Source organism: Mustela nivalis (assembly GCF_964662115.1).
Source record: "Mustela nivalis genome assembly, chromosome: 7".
Classification (NCBI taxonomy): Eukaryota; Metazoa; Chordata; class Mammalia; order Carnivora; family Mustelidae; genus Mustela; species Mustela nivalis.
Window position 1 is genome coordinate 123,125,866 of NC_139026.1, and position 16,272 is coordinate 123,142,137.

A 16,272-nucleotide genomic window follows, 5' to 3' on the forward strand; every position below is an offset into this window, starting at 1 on the left:
CGATGGTCACTGAGAGTCTGACAGCCTGACACACAGCAAACGAGCATGGCCCCTGGGCTGGGCACCACCAGGCACCATCCTTTGGGCAAGATGTCCCCCGAGGATGGAGCTATACAATGCTAAGAGCTGGCAGGACCAATTTGTTCATTTGTTCCTTCAAAAATATTTATGGAGCCCCTTTCTGTGCCAGGCACCATGCTGGGAGCTGGGTGTACAACGACACATAAGACAAGGTCCCTGCCTGCATGGAGCTTACATTCTTATGGAGGAGATAGGAAATAAATTAGCAAACACATTCATAACCTAATACCAGGCTGTGATAAGTGTTCCATGCTTTAATCATTCTTCCATTCAATCATCTCATCACTACAAACTGGGGACAGACTTCAGCATCCGAGCTCCACCACCTCGTTCCTCTTACAGAGCAGCCAGGAGCAGACTAGCACTCCTCTGGCAACTGCTTCTGATTTCTGTGAAGCTTCTTTCTCCACAGGATTTCTGTGTTACTCATTTATTACCTGGTCCCCATAGTGTTTTCCCCGGTGACAGAGGAACCTGGGAGCCGAATGTGCACAGCTAAACCTGACTCCTCACCCTTGCCCCTTTCACTACGCACACCGCCGGCGGTGTAAGGGAGGCATCCAGACAGGCATCCTCAGGTCTTGGCTGCAGGCCTTTGGACAAGGGTCTGTTCATCTCTGCAGCCCTGTCTCATGTACAAAAGTGAGTGGGCTGAGCCCAGGAGAGTACAGCTGAAATGTTTAATCACTGGCTTTCTGGACGGAAGAAGCCTTCATTTGTAGCATTTGCTGGAGCCCTGGCAACACTCTCAAAGGAAATCTTTTCAAGAACGAGGCTCCCCATCGATGTCAGCTGGCCACCACTCCAACCCAAACTTGTCTCGCTGCACTCCAGATAGCTTCCCTGGGTTTGATTTCAAGCTAGTGTCCTGACAACATATCTCCTACACATACGGTAACCTTAAATAACCCCAGGGGCATGGATGAGAATAGAGTTAAATAATCAGGAAATTTTCCAGGCATGAGTAATGGGTTTTGAGTTTTTATTACCTTTGTTTTTAGTATAAGGTACTTACCTCTAAATTTAGAGAATTTCATTTTAATAATGTTTATGTTTTTACCACTGGCACACGGAATTCCCAACAACGTACCAACGGGCTCTCACAACAGCTAAGAGCTGGTTCTGACACCACTGTCTGGACCAGAAGACCCAGAAGTTTCCGTCTAGCCCTCGTATTCTTCTATGACTCTGTAGCCCCCTCTGAAACCACCTTCTTTTTGCCCAGCTAGCATCCACTTCGTGCAGATCAAGGGGGGGGAAGCACGTGGGCAGATCCTGGCCCTATCTCCATGCCCAGCCATCACAGTCCCTTCTGATGAGCACTTTCTCCAGGAACAATGCAACAGATACCATCTTCTCTTCCTGTTCAACAGGGATTATCCTCTAACGATCAGCATGTCCAAAGCTGGCATGAACTCCTAAAGGAAAATTCTCTTATTCCCTCCTCAGAAGAAGCCAACCTCTCCAACTACCATCAAGTCAGATTTCCCTGGTTATGGCATCTTAACCAAAACAGCACACGTGCTTGGATAGGGCCAAAATAAAGTCTCTTGAATCTGAGTTATAAGAATAACTTGGCAGACCCCAGCTCTGAGAGAAAACACCAAGAGAAGTTTTACATGCTCACAGGCTCTCCAACAGAGGTTAAAATAGAGTTAAAAACCAAGGAAACCAGTCCAAAGGTCTGTTGTTTTGCACATATATAAGCTGAAGCTGGTGGCCATGGATGTGAGACGGATCTATGAAAAGTCCTTATGCATTCTTTGGACTCCTAACTTTAGGTGTTAACTGCCTTAAAAGGAGAAAGGGCTCAAATTCCATTAGAATCTACCAACTTCGCACATAGGAGGAATCTTAGCTGACTGACTTCATTTAAAAAATCCGTCAGCTTCAAAAAACAAACAAGTGGGACAACATCATAATAAAATGCTCAGGCACCTGGATGGCTCAGTTGGTTAAGCGTTTGCCTTCAGCTCAGGTCATGATCCCAGGGTCGTAGGATCGAGCCCCACCTTTGGGCTCTTTGCTCAGCAGGGAGCCTGCTTCTCCCTTTCCCTCTGCTCGCTCTCTCTCTCTGACAAACAATGAATAAAATAAAAAACCAAAAGAAAACAGAAAACTCCTGCACAACAAGGGGAATCATCAACAAAATGGAAAGCAAGCTACTAAATGGAAGATAATACTTGCCAGTTATGTATCTGATAAAGTGTTAATATCCAACAGATATAAAAAACTCAGATGACTCAATAGCAAAACCTCACACAATCCTATTACAAAATGGGCAGAGGATCTGAACAGACATTTCTTCAAAGAAGACAGAGAGATGGCCAACAGACACATGAGAAGATGCTCGACATCATGCATCATCAGGGAAATGCAAATCAAAAATACAATGAGCTATTGGGCGCCTGGGTGGCTCAGTGGGTTAAGCCGCTGCCTTCGGCTCAGGTCATGATCTCAGGGTCCTGGGATCGAGTCCCGCATCGGGCTCTCTGCTCAGCAGGGAGCCTGCTTCCTCCTCTCTCTCTCTCTGCCTGCCTCTCTGCCTACTTGTGATCTCTCTCTGTCAAATAAATAAATAAAATCTTAAAAAAAATTAAAAAAAAAATACAATGAGCTATCAAACTCACATGTGTTAGAATGGCTATTACCAAAAAGACAAGAAATAACAAGTGTTGAGGAAAGTGTGGAGAAGAGGGAAGCCTCCCACACTGCTGGTGGGAATGTCCATAAGGGCGGCCGTGGTGGAAATCAATACGGAGGGTCCTCAAACAATTAAAACTGGAGCCACCACGTGACCCAGCAATTCCAACTGTGGGTATTTACCCAAAGAAGAGGAGAGCATTCATTCAAGAAAATAAATGCACCCCCATTTTCAAGGCAGCATTCTGTACGATAGAAAAAACACAGAAGCAACCTTAAGTGTCTATGGGTGAATAAACGGAGAAAGAATATGGGGTGTGTGGGGCGCCTGGGTGGCTCAGTGGGTTAAGCCTCTGCCTTCAGCTCAGGTCATGATCTCAGGGTCCTGGGATCAAGCCCCACATCCGGCTCTCTGCTCAGCAGGGAGCCTGCTTCCCCCCCCCCCCTCTGCCTGCCTCTCTGCCTACTTGTGATCTCGCTCTCTGTCAAATAAATAAATAAAATCTTAAAAAAATATACGTGGTGTATATATACAGTGGAGTATTACTCAGCTGTAAGAAAGGAAGAAGTCTCGCCACTCGTGACAACAAGGATGGACCCTGAGGGCATTATGCTAAGTGACATTAAGTCAGAGAAAGACAAATGCTCTCATAGGTGGAATCTAAACAAGCAAGTAAACAAAACACACAAATTCATAGATACAGAGCCCAGATTGGTAGTCACCAGAGCTGGAGGGCCAGGGGGCTGAGGGAAACTGGTGAAACGGGTCCAAAGTTTAAAAGGTACACATTTCCAGCAGTCAGTTCTTAATGAAGGCACCCAAGGTTACCAAGTGGAAGTTCAAGGAAGAAAAGTGCTATAACCATCCAGCATTACTTTGAAATTCCTTGAAAGACATTTATTACAGGTTTCAGAAAAGTTTCTGAAGGGTGGGAAAAGAGGAGAATTTTTTTTTTTTAAATGCTGCTGGTCCTCAGTGTCTTTAGAACACAAAGTTTTGAGCTTCCTTTATTGTACAAGATTAAGGATATAAACACGTTCTTGACTTCCTTAACCACATTCTAATAAATTTGACAAAAAAAAAAAAGGGAAATTGGTACTGCCAAGATATTACTGGGTCAAATGACGTTTTAATTGCAATGAAAGAAGTAGGACATCATTTTCCCAAAATATTTCAAAGCACACAACACATGACATGACTTTGAGTTCATACCCCATACCTCAGATTTACTGTGAGGCTCTCATTTTCATCTGAAAAATAAAATCCTCATTCCATTAAATAATCTCACCTTATCTGCTCAGCAGTTGAAGGAATTAGCTATACATCAAGATGTTAACATCTACTCAAAGTTTTCCAAGTTTACTCTTCTCTTCCAAAAAGCCTCGATTTTCAGTCCCAGGGAATTTATTTCTAAGCATGTTCCCTATTTGAACAGGGAATTTCTAAGCTGCTTCCCTTTGGGAAGGCAAAATGTCCCTAAAAAAAAAGGGGGGGGGGCAGCCCAGAGCAGGGCGTCCAAACAGAGACTCAACTTTGAATCATCATGTTTTTGAACGTACGCCTTTTGTTGGACGGCACTGCTGTAGTTTTTTTTTTTTTCCCCTCCAAGCAGGGGCGGGGGTTAGGGCAGTCTGTCCTTCCATACTGAAAGAAGACGAGAGTATCCTGTTCTCATCAGTTCAGAAAAGGTTTACCATTCTGGGTGTGGACTGGGAAAGAGTGGACATCTGTCTGTAGCTTTGTCTGGCTTTTCAGGCATATTGAAATTTTCTTTTGAATGCTAACAATTGTAAAATAATACGGCTTTGCTTGTTTTCATCTTCAGCTGCTGAGGCACAATTGCAGTGTTGCCCCCCCCCCACCCCCAGAGGAAAGCCTTTTGGAGAACAAGGCTTCTGGTAGATGTCAGCTGGCGACCACTCCAGCATAAATCATTTCGCTACAATACAATTCCATACCAAGCAGAGGCCTGCTAAAGGTTCTGTGATTTTCAAGGAATATATGGCCAAGTGTTATTCTGGAAGTGAGGTATCCATCCCATTGAGCCAATTTTGCTGTTAAGAGGCACACTGAATCAGGAAGACTATTGATAAACAGAGAAATGCATTTCTGCTACTAGATTAAGGGAGCATACCAGAATATGAATTGCTATGTGTCCTATAGAGGCAGCCAATAAAATTATCGTGCACTTGGACTGGAATTGGGAGGCAAAAATAAAATAGTTGATGTGCTAAGGAAGTAGGCATAGCTCCCGCCCATCCCATCTCAATACTACTAAAAGCTTTGTTGTTGTTTTTGTTTTTCCCAGTTAAAAAAATGTAAAAAAGAAACTTTATCTAGAAAAATGAATGACAGTGTTTGAGGTCACCTATAGGAAATGGATCCTGAGAAGCTTTGTTCCCAATAAACTTGTTTCAGATTGCCTATGTTTTTAATGTATCAAATCAGATTAATTAGTTTACAACTAAGAATTACAACTGTCACACAGGGTCAAAATACTGGAGATGAAAGGTCTGACACATTCTCTCTCCGCAGGTGAAATTAATGGGAAGTCAACTGCGATCAGAAGTCGCTCGGGGAGTACAGAACTATGTCTGAGGGCATCCTTCTCCACTATCCTGAAGTCTTCCTGTTGGTGGAAGGAACCACTGTCCGAATGTGGCAGGGGAGTCCCCCCTCCAAGTCATTAGTAAAAAACAAATAATAGGGACGCCTGGGTGGCTCAGTTGGTTGGACGACTGTCTTTGGCTCAGGTCATGATCCCGGAGTCCCGGGATCGAGTCCCGCATCGGGCTCCCAGCTCCATGGGGAGTCTGCTTCTCCCTCTGACCTTCTCCTCACTCTCTCTCTCAAATAAATAAATAAAATCTTAAAAAAAAAAAACAACAATTAATAACTAACTAGCAATGACAAATACCCCCCCCCAACCATGGGGATTTTCGGATGCTTTACATGGAGAAGGGCAGACTACCAAGTTCAGCACGTGCAAACATGTTTTATTAGGAACATTTTCTCTTCAAATTCAAAACTAAGCAAATCCCATTTTTAATTATGCTTTGTATTATCATCCTTTTCTCTACAGAGCACCTCTCCTGCTCTCTCCCTGTCTCTCTTCCTCCTGCTCTTCTTCTCTTTCTCTATCACTCTCTGAGCCACTACTTGGATACCTCCCTCTCCTGTTACTTGCCCTTTGCCAAGTAAGTTACACACTATGGTACACACACCTAGTTTCACTATGGATGACATTTTCGTTGAAATCTAGTGCAGTTGTACGAATGACTATAGGGGCACTGATTCCAAGCTTAGCAATGCACGTGGCTTTACTTACAAAATATTTCCTAAGGCACGTTTAGACGGAGACGGTTATCCCTCAGGCACCGGGGAATAGGATGAGGGCAGGGTGGACACTGGGAGGGGAGGCTATGTTCACAAACCGCAAACAGAGCTTTGAACCCAGCTTTGAACACACCCACTTGGTGCGTCTGCGTGCATAGTCAGGCACTGTGCTGTGACTCATATCCATTTTGGAGACCGTAACTTTCTGAGACAACAAAGTAAGAAATATTAAAGCCTCACTAGGATTGTATAAAGGGAAGGATTAAAATTTCCAAAGCATGCTTTATTTAGAAAAGTTATTAATATTCCCCCTTCCCAAGCCTGAAATCCTATCTTTTAAAATTCTACCATCAAATAGAAAATTCGGATTTCAAAAGCCTCCAAGCCAAGGTCCAGACAACACAGAGACAAACCGCCTCTCCTGGACTGGTCCATGAAACCGCGGGGCAGCCCAAGGCAGCTGGATGGGCGGATGTGCTTCGGCAGCACCTCACAATCCGCCCTTTGACCTGGGCCCTTCTGCGGCTCAGAAGGAAATTCCAGAAACATGACTACAACTTCCCAGTGCAACTCACTGTTAGAGCGTCTGCTCTCAGGGTCACCTCAACATGTGACTGACATTCCTCTCTCCACTCTGGTTTCCTCTCACACTAACGAAGGCCCAACAACCCAGCGAAGGTACCAGAAAGTCACAGGCTCATGACATAAAGCTATCACATCCAGGAATGATGTGATATGCGCACAGTGTTCTCAAGAAATGCAACTCACAGTAAATACACAGAAAGGGCTTCGGGCAAATTAAAATTTACTGAAAATACCCATCCTTTTGCTGCTGCTCACATCTAACTTGCACCATGGAGATGCCAGACAGAATAAACTATTAAATGTAAATAGTAAGAATAAACTATTAAATAATAATAATTAATTAATTAATAATTAACATTAATAAATATTAATAGTGATCAACTATTAAAATGTAATATTATAACATTTTAACAGGCATGAGGAGGCTCTGCCTCCCCTTTAAAGGTTAAAGGTATTTTGCCCACTTTTATTATAATTATCCCCATAGTCAAGCCTACAATTTTTGTCTTGAAGTGACATCATATTAAAATAACACAACTGGGGAAGGAGACACATGGTGCTACACACCAGAGGTCCAATTCAGAGAGAATGACCTTGTCCCTATTTCGCCCTATGTCCTTTGCAGATTGTTTCATCTCTGTCTCTACCACTAGTCTCCTGGATTTAAAGGAAGGACACACAGGCATGTCCTTGATGCTCTTGGCTGCTGAATACACTTGTGACTTATCAAAACCAGAGGAAGGTGATTAAGTAAGCAGCTCCATTAGAAACAAAATCACAAGGCGGTTTGATGGATTACAAAAGGTGAAAAAGCCTTGCATTCCCCAAAGCTCAACCTTCCCCAAGTGTGCATCTGATGAGGTCACAAGCAGGGCTGGTGTTTTACCAGAGGATCTTTGGAAAACGTGTTTTAGGGCCATGGTTGCTGAGATCCCACTTCTGCCTTCTGTACAAGGAACCGGTGCTTCCTCTGATAATGCAGGGAGAGAAGTCGTGGTGTCCTGGGTGCACTCAGGGCTCGGGGGCTGTGCAGGGCCACTGCTCTGGGGTGGACCCTGCCTCCCAGAAGACTACTGCCACACATGATCAAGCTACAGGTCCTGGAGGACAATCCGTCTTAGTCTTTCCAGATGGTACTACAGGGCAGAGGGTCAAGAAACACTAACAGTTTCGGGCCTAACATCTAGAGGATGAGGAATGGACCCAGACAGGTGAGTGGTAAGAACAGCCAGGGAGCCCCAGTGATGAGTTTTGTGATTCCAGGACAGAGGGACTCGGGGTCAGCGCTAAGCTGCGGAGGAGGAAGGGAGGAAGGGTATTCTTCCCACCTTCCAACAAGGCCTTACCATTTGAGGACAAGCTGTTGATGTGGAGGTGGGACAGATCTGTTGCAGATGTAGAAAGACAAGGTGGAGTCGGTGCCACCCAGGGCCACCATGGGACAGGCCATCATTGTCCTCTGTCTGAGGCCAACCATTTTGAGGACACAGTCAGGAGGACTCGGGCGCCGGGAGATCCAAACACGGGCTCCGCAGGCTGCCTGTGTACCAACCCCGGGAGCAGAGCAGGAAGCTCACTCCCATGACCCATGTGCATGAAGCATCCAGGGTTCTGGAAGGCATGGAGCTTTCTGCACCTCCTTCCAACTAGCTAGATGCCTAGAGAGCAGTAACTGGATGGCCCCACTTGGGTTCTGCTAGGGCACCTTCTGCAGACAGGCTCTCCTTTATCTCCGCATATGACCACCCCTGCCCCCGCCCCCAACACCTATGGCCTTCTGCCGCCCACACTCTCTGCATCTGCAGCTGAAGTCTCTGAAGACACGGAGAGACTTCAGCCTCTCAGAGGGAGAAGGAGAGCATGTGAAATACCCAATCGGGCCTTATTCCCTGGTCCACGGCACAGGGACAATCACAGCACCGCCCTGTGAAGGGAAAGTGTGGGCTCTCTGCTTGGTGCACAGCAGGCTCTCAATCAATATTACCTTTAGAAGTTTCCAGTCCAGGAATTCAAGACTCCTCTGAGCAGGAGTGTCAGAAAGCAGACGGTATACCTCTCCCCCGGTGCCCCAATTCCAGGATGGCCCCAGGTGAGGCTGAGGCTTTCTGCCCACTCACACAAGACTTTTGGCTATGTGGCAGAGTGGGACCGGTGTGGACAGGCTTCATCTGGGTGGCAGTGCCAGGCCCTTCTGGAGCAGAGCTCTGTGGGGGCCTGGCCATCCAGAGAGGGGGGCATCTCACCCTGATAGAGGCCCAGGCCAGCCCGTCCTTCTCCCCAGCCACGGCAGCTCCCAGAGTCATGCTGGGAGAGCCGGCCATCACCAACAGAGAGCTGATATGAGGAACATAGAGTAGGCTGCAGAAGGGAGGCTGAGGAAAGTCAGCACGTGACACGTGGGCAGCCAGCTCTGCCAGACCATAGTCTGCAAGGTCAGTGGAAGAGATCAAAGTTCTTGCACCTGTTTCTGTGGGCAGGTTCAGGGTGTGATTCTTACTCACACACTGTTCACAGCACAGGTGTCCATGCAGACAGGCTTTAAAGGTGGCTGAGTGAGGTATAAACCCCAATAAAACATAACAGGCCAAGAAACAACAAGAACTTACATACCCAGCTAACATCTCACTGTGCTCCTGGAAGTAAGGACAGATGCAAGAAAATGATATGTTCTTGGCCGTGTGGAGTTTTAGACTTAGTATCTTAGTGGCAGAGCCGTGGGGTGGAAGGAAGATGCTTCTTCCAAAGGAAAAGGTAAATATTTAACTCTTTCTTTGGTTTGATGACTGTACTTGGAATTTTTATAGTAGGAGGACGGTGTAGTCATCCAAGGACCCCAGACCCAGGGGAAACAGTTTTTTAAAAGTCTAGGAAAAGAAATAAAAAGGTTGACTCTGTGGACCTTAAGGAATATTGTTTTTATGAGACGGAGACTTTATAGGTAAAAATTTCACAACCTAACAAAAATAAAATTGAATGAGAGAGTGAAGAGTGAAATATCCAAAGCACACAGCGTTATTTGCACAGAGAACTCCCAAAGGAGACAAGCTTTTGGTGGAATACATGCAATGTGTTCACGATGCACAGTACATTATACGTATCCTGTACCAATATGATAAATGTTTTCAGTGCGTCACAGACTGACAGAGATGGAGCTGGAAAACCAAAGCTATCATGTGAAATAAGGGAAGTTTAAGAACAATCAAAGAACCTTTAAAGACAGGCTCAAGCAAGACAAGAAAGGAAAGGAATGTTTTCATTATCTGGGGCCAATCAATTTTTGTTAAAAGAGGAACCACTGAACTACTCAGTTCTGGGTTGGTGTCAATCTTCTGAAGCAAGAAGGGAAATGGTGGGCTAGCCACGACAAAATAAACTAAGTGTACCTCCTTCCCCCAAATAAATTCCTCCCAGGGTTCATAAAGTGAATATTAAAAATAGGTAATTACTGGGGTCCCTGGGTGGCTCAGTCAGTTAAGCATCTGCCTTGGGCTCAGGTCATGATCTTGGGGTCCTGGGATCAAGTCCCACATCAGGCTCCCCGCTCACCAGGGAGTTTGCTTCTCCCTCTCCCTCTGCTCCTTCCCTTGCTTGTGATCATGCACTTGCGTGCGCGCTCTCTCTCTCTCTGTCTCTGTCTCTGTCAAATGAATAAATAAAATCTATAAAAAAAAATAGGTAAGGGGCACCTGGGTGGCTCAGTGGGTTAAAGCCTCTGCCTTCGGCTCAGGTCATGATCCCAGGGCTCTGGAATCGAGCCCTGCATCAGGCTCTCTGCTCAGCAGGGAGCCTGCTTCCTTCTCTCTCTCTGCCTGCCTCTCTGCCTGCTTGTGATCTCTGTCTGTCAAATAAATAAATAAAATCTTGAAAAAAAAATAGGTAATTATTAGGGCTTTCTAAGCATGAAAGCAATGGGTGAGCCCAAAGGGGAAAATGTAGACACACCTTAAAAATATTTCCATTAAAAAAAAAGTAATCTGGGGCACCTGGGTGGCTCAGTGGGTTAAAGCCTCTGCCTTTGGCTCAGGTCATGATCCCAGGGTCCTGGGATGGAGCCCCGCATCAGGCTCTCTGGTCAGTGGAGGAGCCTGTTTCCCTTCCTGCCTCTCTGCCTGCCTCTCTGCTTACTTGTGATCTCTGTCCGTCAAATAAATAAAATCTTAAAAAAAAAAAAAAAAGGGATTTTACTTTACAAACACCCTGAGCAAAAAGAAAAAAGCAACTGCAAATTTTGGGGGGAGGGTTATAACAACTACAATGAGGAGTTAATGTTATTAAAGATAAAGTTATTTCATTAGTATATAATTACAAATTAATTCTCAGGTGACTAATACCCTACAGGAATTAAATTACACTGCAAATGGCTAAAAAGTTCCTCTGGCTGGGTAATTTCTCTTCTAAAGAAGAGATGTATCTCTGTCTCCAGTACTCCAGAGAGTAAGTAATCTTGTGACCAACCCATCCTAATGAAATAAGGGGGGGAGAGGTTAGAGGGTGATATACAATAATGTCCGCCAGAATGTGGGTTCATTCGGCAAGGGTTTACATTATAGTATTATGTGCAGGGCATCTTATTATATAATGATGAACATGATTTTGTTCCTATATTTAATGAGCCTCTGTACCCCGCAGAGGAGATACCAAAGTTAACAGGCCATTACAGGGTAATCTGTGTGACAACAGGGAGGGTGTGACATGTTCTGGGCAGAGGGTAGGAGAGACCATAACTCACACCTGGGGGACTGGAAGTGGTCTATGAACAACAGGACACCTGGCAGAGGCAGCCTGATGTAAAAAGGTCTGGGATGGGTGGGAGCTGGGCATGTTCTGGAACCATGGATTATGCAGAAGAGGTGTGAGCAGAGAGTGGTGGGTGGACCAGGAGCAGTGAGAAAACCAGCTAGAGAACTCTAATTATGATAAGAAGGCCATATATTCAATAGCTTGAGGGTGGTACATCCACTGTTGAAATAGTAAGGAGCCATGGAACATCATCTTCCTCCTCTTCTTCTTAAAATGTTATTTATTTGAAAGGAGACAGAGAGAGCATGAGCGGAGGGAGGGGCAGAAGGAGAGGGAGAAGCAAATTTCCTGCTGGGCACAGACCCTGATGCCGCTCCATCCTAGGGCCCTGGGAGCATGACCTGAGCCAGAAAGCTAGATGCTTAACCAACTGAGCCACCCAGGCATCACAGAGTATCATTTTCAAATCAATTTCATCCTAAATGATACAGACATAAGGGGAGTTTGGAAAGAGGGTTTTAAGTGCAAGTATTGAAGCTCAGTATCTAAGAAGATCCACACGCACTTGGAAAACTGTACGGAAATACTAAATATAAGCTGTCTTTCTTAGTATCTGTGTGACCCCCTGTGACTTACAACAAATGAAGAAAGTGTGCTGACCAAATGTATAGTTCACAGGGAGGTTCAGATGGTAGCTTCAAAATTTAACAGCTGGGATCAGATTATTTATAGTTTGGGGCCCTATTCTTAGTTCACATGCTAGAAGCATAACTTCCTGAATAATGGAATTAAGCAGCCTCCCACACTCCACCACGGCTAAACCATTTCTGGAAATCTGTGTTCGTTCTGGGCACCATATTTTACACAGGAAATGAAAGAAAGTGGAGCAAGGCAAAGAAGAGTAAGCAGATTGGGTAAAGATCTGGAAACCAGGTCTTCTCAGGACTGAGAGGAAAACCGCATATCAGCCGAAACAGCAAAGGCTCTAGAGGTAGGATAAGTCTATATAATCTACTGTTCATGTCAAGATATGTGAGTGAAGAAGAAGGGGAGTGATGACTGATTCCAGGAGTAACAGGTATAAATCCAACGGAGGATGCCTGGATGTGGGGACTGGTCAACTTAATGATTTTATGCTAATCTGATGATTACATTTAATAATTTAGCGAAGAGGGAGAACTTTGCTTTGGTGGGCAGAAATGGAATCAAAGAGCAGAAGTTCCAGAAGACACATGTGAATTCAACAGCAGGGAGAACTTTCCAACAAGCATCATCGTTCAAAATGTAATGGGTTGCCCCCTCATCACTGCATGTGATCAGGAAGGAGCCAGAAGACCTTTGGCCAGGGACAGTGTAAAAAACTCCAGTGGACAGACACACTCTAAGGTATGTTATGGATATATGTGCACGGCCACAGACAAGAATTCTCCCCCAAAATTTTCATTTTAATAACATATGTGTTTACTTATAATGCTCCTGTTACAATATTACATTTGATAACCAAATGTTCCCAACATCCATTTCCTGCTTCAGAAGAGTTTCTTTTAAAATTGCACTGTAGACAGGTAGGCACCAACACATTATTCTACCTTTTTTCCTACTAAATTCCTTCATATAAATATGCAAGCAAATGTCCTCTACTTAAAATATAATGCTGTGGAATGGTTGGTTTTATGCATCTGTTACTGGTTTGGTATTCATGTATTTGAAATCCAAGAACCTCAATGACATTTTCTTGGTAACAGGAATATGCCTCTTTAGCTCCAATGTCTAATTCAGTCGGTCATTTCAAATGAAAATTTTTTCAATTTTTGCTTATATTGTGATTAGTGGGATGAGATCACACTGTTACAACTATGGGTCTTATGAAGAAATAGGTTTTCCCATTTTCACTGGAAGTATTTGGTTAATGTTAAAATGATATTATATATCATGAATGAAACAGAATGACTTAAAAAAATAAAAAATTTTAAAAAAGAAACAATGACTTGACTGCAATAACAGGCACTCACAATATGTATTTTTACATGAATTCATAAATATATATTCAAGTAATATATATTCTTATATACCATTTCAAGGATAACTCCAAAATCTAGGTACTATACAACTTAATTTGCATTCAGTGAGATATGTTTTTAATTTACCTATTCTGTAGGAACATATCCCCACACAGGGTATGGAACACCATGCATTCTTTGTAGCTAGAGGACCACATGACAAATGAGCAGTATTGCTGTCAATCTTCCATCACTGGTAGCTGGTGTATCCTGCCATACAGACTATCCCTGGGGATGTGGTAGGGGGCAGAAAAGAGTATCCAAGACCATCTGCAAGCTAGTGTGATTCTCTTCTTAGGAGACTCTTGAAGCACAGGCAGAGAAGGTCGCCTAATACAATACATGGCTCACCTACTTTCACAGAACCTACATGGGAAACGAAGCCGCCGCTTGTGCCTCTCAGGCCTGAGTCCAGGGGCCCTGAGCTCAGATGCCAAGTCCTCCAGGTTTGGAAGGAAGCATTCCAGACCGACAGCTGACCCTTTTGAGATTCATGCTTAAATCAGACCAAATTCCCAGCAAAGCGCATCTGAAGACCATGGATGACTCTGCCTGGAAAGCCACAGTCCCACGGGGCGCTCCCAGCCCAGGAGACAGCCCCAAGGCCTCGTCCTCCCTGGCCAAATGCCCTATGAAGGGGTGTAGGGAGAGCTTAGGAAACGGAAGTGCTTGCATTAAGGGCAGTTTCTCCCGCTACCTCTGACATCTGTATGAGGGGCAGCCCATCCAGGCTGGCGGCTGCTATCTGGTGATTTACAGAACTAGAGTTCTCTGGAAAGGATTCTGCTGGAGAGTCCTGGCAGGGACTCACCATGCTTGCACGAGCTGCACATGCTGGTTCCCTTCCTCTGTTCATCTCGTCGGAGGTTTCTGTACTGGGTGGCTGCCCCATGAACCACCCCAGACTGTCCTAGGGACCTGTTTATGGGAATCCTGATGCTGCTGCCACAGCACCACGCACAGGACGGGTTTCTAGAGCTGTTCCGTTTCTTCCTGAATACCACTTAAAAATGGGGGTGGGCATGAGGCTGGGTAAGGAAGAGAAATGGAGGAGAGTGCTGGGCAGAGGAAGGGAGAGGACACCAAAACCAAAGAGGGTCCTCCCCGCTCTACGCACAGTTCACAAGCCTCTCAGTGGAAAAGCTGTCACAGGAAATAAAGCAGTGCCTTCAAACACAATGACCGTTTGGCAAAGGGCAGATCTAAAAATATCCGGGGTGCGTATCATCAGTGAGCAGTTACAGAAGTAAAGACGTTCTGTTGTATCTGCGAGTCAAATCAAAAATTCTAATCGGACACAGAACAATTTCTCAGAGCTTTCGGCAGGAGGTAATTATTGTGTTGACGACACACAGAAATAAAGATGAAGCTGAGCCTGCTGTTTGGGCTGCCTCCGTGGAAGGAGGAACGAGGGACGGGTTTTTGCCTGTATCAGCACTGATGATAGGATGGCAGGGTTCCTAATCTTTCCTCTTTCCTGATTTCACCAGGAGCGCCGGTGTGAAATGGTTTACACGTGGCATTCCAAACTCCGAGGACACCAAACTTCAGCGTACTTCCAGCAGAGCCCTTAGGAGAGAGAACTGTGTAGGGGAAGCCAGGATGCTGCATCAGAAATAGAGAGGGCATGGGTAGTGGCTACAGTCTAGATCCTTCCTACCACCTGGCAGCTTTAAACACACCAGAGTCTCCGGAAGTATCACTGATTAAAAGGATGGAGTGACAGTTCCTGATGGTGGTGATGGCTTCACAGTATGGACACGGGTCAAAACCGATCAAATAAGATCCTTCAAATATATGCAGTTTATTGTAGGCCGATGACCCATCAACAAATCTGATTCAAGTATGAAGGTTGAGATATTCTTTTCATGTATACAAAAAGAGACAGACCCTCAGGAGGATATGGAGAGCTCCATCTGCAGTGGGACATCTCAACAGAGTTTTTCACATTTCAAGGAAGTACTTCATTTATTTTTTTTTAAGATTTTATTCATCTGAGAGAGAGAACATGCATGTGTGGGCACACAAGTGGGGATGGGGCAGAGGGAGAAGCAGACTCCCCCGCTGAGCAGGGAACCCCATGTAGGGCTCGATCCCAGGACCCTGAGATCATGACCTGGGCAGAAGGCAGATGCTTAACCCACTGAGCCACCCAGGTGCTCCACTTCATTATGTCTTATATCCTTTTCTCTTTGAAGTTGGGTGCTTACGGTGTCCCCCCAGATGTTGTCAGGTGCAGGGCTGAGGCCTCACATCGTTCTGCTTCCCCTCTTGGTGGCTAAGCCCCACTTTGCATCTCCACCCTGAATTCCTCCTTTCCCCGGCTTGTGTGTGATTCTGTCTAAACCCACCCGCTCAACATCTGCATTTGGCTCGGTGTCAGGATCTCAGGCTCAGCGTGTGCCAGACAGAGTTGCTGACCTGTCTTCTCCCCTAAACCACCTCTACCCACAGCTTTCCCCTCTCGGGTAATGGCCACTCCATCACCATGTTCTGTTCTGTGGCTCCCAGCTGGGGGGACTTCTCTCTCCATCTCACATCCTACACCCAGCACACCAGAAAACCTCAGTGGTTCTCTCTAAAACATCCAGATCCTGAACACTTTATCATCACTTTATCACTGGCCCGATTCTTGCAACAGCCACCCCCACACACACCCTCCACCCTGCCCAGGGCACTTCCTGGCCTCACAGTCTTGTCCCCACAGAGCACCCAAACCATCTCTGTGCAGCCCAAGGGGGCCACGGTGCTTCCCAGATCCGTACTCTCCAACTGATCCCTCCTCTCCCAGTGGTTGCTTCAGGGCCCACAGGACTCCCACCTCGA

At 45.5% G+C, this 16,272-nt stretch overlaps 1 protein-coding gene across 11 annotated transcripts in view; it reads right to left on the reverse strand.

Moving 5' to 3' along the window:
* The window catches only part of FRMD4A (FERM domain containing 4A), a 604,393-nt gene that overhangs the window by 183,894 nt on the left and 404,227 nt on the right, over positions 1-16,272 (reverse strand). The gene's annotated exons all lie outside the window — the stretch shown is intronic.